The following is a 6,000-nucleotide window of genomic DNA, read 5'->3' as shown; positions in this document are numbered from 1 at the left end:
TCCTAATGATGTTGATTTGAGGTAGATCATTTTGAAGGAAGCACATGAGTCTCCTTTTGCTATGCACCCTGGTGGCAGAAAAATGTATAGAGGGTTAAAGGAGTATTACTGGTGGATGGGTATGAAAAGAGATGTGGCAGAATTTGTTTCCAAATGCCTAACTTGTCAGCAAGTGAAGGCAGAGCATCAAGTACTAGCTGGTTTATTACATCCACCAGTACCAGAATGGAAATGGGAGAGAATAACAATGGATTTTGTGATGGGACTTTCGAGGACACAGAAGAGTCATGATGCAGTTTGGGTCATTGTTGACAGACTGACCAACTCTGCTCATTTTTGACCTGTCCAGATGGACTACAGTTTAGAAAGATTGGCCAAGTTGTACATTAATGAGATAGTAAGACTGCATGGAGTGCTAGTATCTATTGTAGGAACGGAAGCGTGAAAAACACAAGATTATACCATTGAATTCAAAAATTTTCACCTAGGGTCACATGCACCATGCAAGATTTATTTTTATCTATTTGATTTCAATGATAAACAACATATTAAAACTCTTTTAATATGTTTTTGGATCTGTATTTGCCATTTAAGATTTTAAAATTAATCAGATTAATTTTAGAACCCTAGATTAAATCAAGAACGATTACACTAACCTCTTGATGTGCTGCGTGTCTGCGCTTTGAGATTCGTCTTGAGGACACGGATGTTGTCCCTCTAGCTTGTCCACACCAAGAACACCTATGGCAGCCCTTGAACAGCTTCTAAAGCCTTTTCTATTAATTAGAAATTCAAGTTCTGCCTTTTAAGAGATTAGAGATGCAAACAGGACACTAGAAACAATTTCTAGCGTTCTTAATTCAAGAGATTGATGGCTAATCTCTTTGAATTGATGAGAGATGAAGAGAAATAGCTGGAGAGGCTCAAAATGGCGTGACAATTGAGAGGAGAGGCTGCTGGTTATGTTTTCTTTTCATAACCCCACTTAAATAGCTAGGTTAACACATTAAACCCTAGCCACATGTCACCTTTTGATTAGCTCTAGGTTTAAGTGACCCAATCACATTGTGCCAAGTGTCAAACCTATATTTAATCTTGATTTTAATCATCTTACATGATTAAAAAACATTTGGCAAGCTTATGTGTTATGCCATGTGTCACCATCTCATGGTGCCACGTGTCACACTGCAAAATGACCAAAATGCCCCTGTGTCTTAATTTTGAGTTCTTAACCCAAAATAATTATTTTCTTCTTCTAATTAATTTATATCAAATATAAATTAATTAATTAATCTCTATTAATTAATTTCTCATTAATTAAATTCATATTTAAACACTTTAAATATAAATTTAACTTATATTATACATCCAATAATCTAGATTTGGTTTCAAGTCATGCTAGGGACTTTGCAATTTAATTGCAAACCAAATCTATTTAATTAATCAATTAAACTCTTTAATTAATTAATTAAATCATATTTAAATAGGTGATAACTTGTGTATGTGTGTGACTTACTAGGCTCATCACTAATTGGCAATGAGACATGATATCAACTCTTAATATCATCAGAACTCTTTCTTACCATAAATGATTTCTCTAAATCATTTTATGAACCTCATAGACCATGGTTAACACCTAGCATAGCATGCCATGGCCACCCAATTAGTAATAAGGTTTACCTTAAATGAACCTATAATCATATGTTACCATGCACTGGAATCTCTCTCACATAAAAATCCCAACTCAAGCCGGAGTCATGGTTTATGTCAAACTCCATTTGCTATGAATATTATGTTCTCTTTTAATTCCAGTTCTTGATTAAAAGATTTTCTCATCGTAAACTCTTTTGAATAAATCTATCTTTCCTGGCCGAGAACTTGAAACATCAAGAACAATTAAATGAACATAGGATTTTATCTCTATTTACTTAGAGGAACAGATTCCATCTTGATCAACACCTACCTCCATATATAACTAGTAGGAGCCAACACATGCCCATATACCCATACACAGTACAAGTATGAAAGCAGTATCAAACTCAAACTACCTATATACAAGATAACTGCTATCTCGTGTCTAAAGATTATATGCCTCGATATGATTTATGACAAAACATTGACAAGAGTAAACTCCATGTGCTTGTCATAAGTGTCACTGTTCGGCCTACTTATCATTTATAAGTGCCTATCATGTTTGTTATATGGCATGAGACTCACCATTCCATCTTATTTATATCTCATATAAATAACTTGGGAACAAACATGAATACAATCTTTCTGGATAAGTCATGTCCTTATTATGAAGTATCCTCGATTGTGAACCTATTTATGATACTTTGTGCTAGAAATATTGTCACTCATATTCTTAACAACTTAACAATAATATTTCTAACAAAATATCAATGGACCTTTTCTATTACACATAAATATATTATGTAAACGGAAAAGTGGAAATGCCTTTATTAATAAAATTATGTACAAGATACATACTAAATGATATGCTCTAGGGCATACTACTAACAATCTCCCACTAGAACTAGAGCCATTCATTACAATACCTTAGACCCATCTTCTCAAGATGTCAGTCTAACTGAGCTTGTGACAAAGGCTTAGTGAATGGATCAGCTGAATTTTTCAGCTGATGTTATTTTTTTGCATGGCTATATCGCCTTTGCCCAACTATATGTCTGATAATGTGGTAGTGCCTTTCTATGTGTTTGGATTTTGGTGAGACCTTAGTTCCTTAGCTCAGATGATCGCTCTCCATTATTGTCACAGCAGTAGTGGAACCGCGACTCAATGGAAGGAACTACTGTAAGTTCACACGAACTTCTTTATCCAAGCGACTTCTTTTGCAAAGATTCGATGCAAAGAATATACTCACCTCGAGTGGAATCTGCAATCGTGCTCGCTTTGGAACTCTTCCAACCGATCGCACCTCCATTACAAATGAACACATATCCAGAGGTAGACTTTCTATCATCGATATCTGATTGGAAATCAGAATCAGTATAACCATCCAATTGCAAGTCTCCACCTCCATAAATCAAGAATAAATCCTTAGTTCTTCTCAAGTACTTAAGAATATTCACAGCTTATCCAAAGGTTCCAAACTTGGATTGGATTGATACCGCTAGTCAAACTAATAAAGATATGCGATATCCTACTAGTACACAAAATTGCATACATTAAACTTCCAAGAGCCGAAGCATATGGAATCCTGGCCATCTTATCTCTTTCTTCAGGTGTCTTTGGAGACATCTCTTTAGAAAGGTGGATACCATGTCTCACTAGTAACAATCCTCTCTTGGAATCAAGCATGTTAAACCTCTTTAACACCTTTTCCAAGTATAGACTTTGGGATAAACCAATTATTCTTTCGCTCTATCTTTATAGATGCGAATCCCAAGAATATAGGTTGCCTCCCTAAGTCTTTCATGGAGAATGTATTTGACAACCATACCTTTATAGTCATCAACATACTGTATCATTACCCATCAACAAGATGTCATCCACATATAAGACAAGGAAAGTGATAGCACTGTCACTAACCTTCTTATATACACATGGCTCATCCTCATTTTTATAAAACCAAAGGATTTAATGGCTTCATCAAAGCGGATGTTCCAACTCCTCGAAACTTGTTTCAACCCATAAATGGATCGCTTTAGCTTGCATACCTTGGAACCATCTTGGGATTCAAATCCTAGGTTGTTCCATGAAAATGTTTTCTTCAATGTATCCATTGAGAAAAGTCGTTTGACATCCATCCGCCAAATCTCATAATCATAGTATGCACTATTGCTAATAAAATCCTAATTGATTTAAGCATGGCAACAAAGAGAAAGTCTCCTCATAGTCGATTCCTTGCCTTTGGCGAAACCCTTTCGCTACTAGCCTTGCCTTATAGGTCTCTACCTTTCCATCGTAACCAATTTTCTTCTTAAAACCCATTTGTTCCCTATAGGTATAATACCTGTGTGGGTCAACAAGATCCCAAACTTGATTCTTATACATGGAATCAATCTGATTTCATAGCATCAATCCATTTTGAAGAGTCTATATCTGATATAGCTTCTTCATAGGTAAGTGGATCATCTCCATGATCTACTTCTTCATGAGTAGACACCTCTTGTTCTTCTTCATGAAGAAAACCATATCTCACCGTGGGTGAGATACTGGTTGTTCTACGAGGAACACTTTAGATGTTTCATCAATGGGTATAGGTTGACTAGATGGATCTATATCCATCTTATCTGCTGGTTGGTCGAATTCTCCAATTCTAACTCTATTTGCCTTCCTTTGCCTCCTTCTTGAACAAACCGTTGTTCAAGAAATGTGGCATCTCTACTTATCACAACCTTTGTGAAGTAGGCAAATAAAAATAATATCCAAAATTATCTTTTGGATATCCAACAAATCGACCTCTTCTCGATCCGGTCTCCAATTTATCGGTGTTCACTTTTTGATATAAGTCGGACAACCCCAAATCTTAACATGCTTAAGACTTGGTTTTCTTCCATGCCATATCTCATAAGGTGTGGAAGAAACCGATTTTGATGGAATCCTATTCGAATATATAAAGTCGATTCTAATGCAAATCCCCAAAAGAGATTGGCATATCAAGATAGCTCATCATACTACGTACCATATCCAATAGGGTACGATTTCTCCTTCAGATACACCATTTAGCCGTATGCCTCGAGGAGTCACCGAGAAACAATGCCATGCTCTCTCAAGTATTCATCAAATTCAGTACTCAAATATTCACCTCCACGATCTTATCGAAGAGCTTTAATATTCTTTCCTGTTTGATTTTCTACTTCAGATTTAAATTCTTTGAACTTTTCAAAAGATTCATGTTTGTATTTCATCAAATACAAATACCCAAACCTTGATTTATCATCAGTAAAGGTAATAAAATAATGAAAACCCCTTCTAGCCATTTCTTTAAACGGACCACATACATCACTATGTATTAGTTCCAAAATATTTTCAGCTCTTAGCCCTTGTCCAACAAAGGGTGATCTAGTCATTTTGCCTTGAAGGCAAGATTCACAAGTTGGAGTAGGCTCAGAGCCCAATGAGGATAGAATCCCCATTTTCTCCAATTTTGCAATCCTATCTTCTGCAACATGACCTAACCTTAAGTGCCAAATATATTTTGAACTTGAGTTGGTTTTCACCATGGCATTGCATTCATTTAGATTGCTATACCGCGGTGGAAACACTTTCATCGGCAATGGAAACACTTTCCTGCTAAGTGGGAAACAATTTCCTTTGCCTTTGTCAGCTTTGGTCTTCCTTTTCTGTTTAGCTATTTTCTTAGAAGGACAAGGAATCTGAGGTTTCTTTTTCTTATTGCCCTTCTTCTTGTTGGACTTTCCAGCAGAAGAAGATGCAACCAAAGCTACCTCTTTTCCTTTATTGCCTGGCATATTCTTTTGGGCAATAACAAGCATGTTGAGTAATTCAGCTAAGGTGCATTCATGTTTAGTCATATGGAAATTTGTTACAAAATTCCCAAAAGACTCAGGAAGGGACTGAAGGATCAAATCCGTTTGTAGTTGGAAATCCATGTTGAAGTCAAGATGTTCCAACTGCTCAATCAGCCGAATCATCTTGTGGACATGATCCCCAACATTCTGTCCCTCAGACATCCTCATACGGAATAGCTGTCTAGATATCTCATACCTAGCATTCCTGCTGTGCTCACCATACAACTCTTGTAGGTGAAGGAGGATCTCACTCGCACTCTGCATGTTCTCATGTTGCTTCTGTAACTCATTACTCATAGAAGCAAGCATGTAACACTTAGCTCTCATATCATGCTCCTTCCACTTGTCCAAAGTATCATGTTCCTCTTGTGTGGCCTCTGGAGGTAAGGGACCAGGAACATTTGAATCTAGAACATATCCTATATGTTCAAGGTTCAGGACAAGTTTCAAATTTCTTAGCCAATCAGACAGATTAGGTACTGTCAACCTGTTGTGATCAAGT

Source organism: Hevea brasiliensis, chromosome 7 (genome assembly GCF_030052815.1).
Source record: "Hevea brasiliensis isolate MT/VB/25A 57/8 chromosome 7, ASM3005281v1, whole genome shotgun sequence".
NCBI classification, from domain to species: domain Eukaryota; kingdom Viridiplantae; phylum Streptophyta; class Magnoliopsida; order Malpighiales; family Euphorbiaceae; genus Hevea; species Hevea brasiliensis.
The sequence above is the reverse complement of the archived record's forward strand: the minus strand, read 5'-3'. Positions refer to the sequence as shown.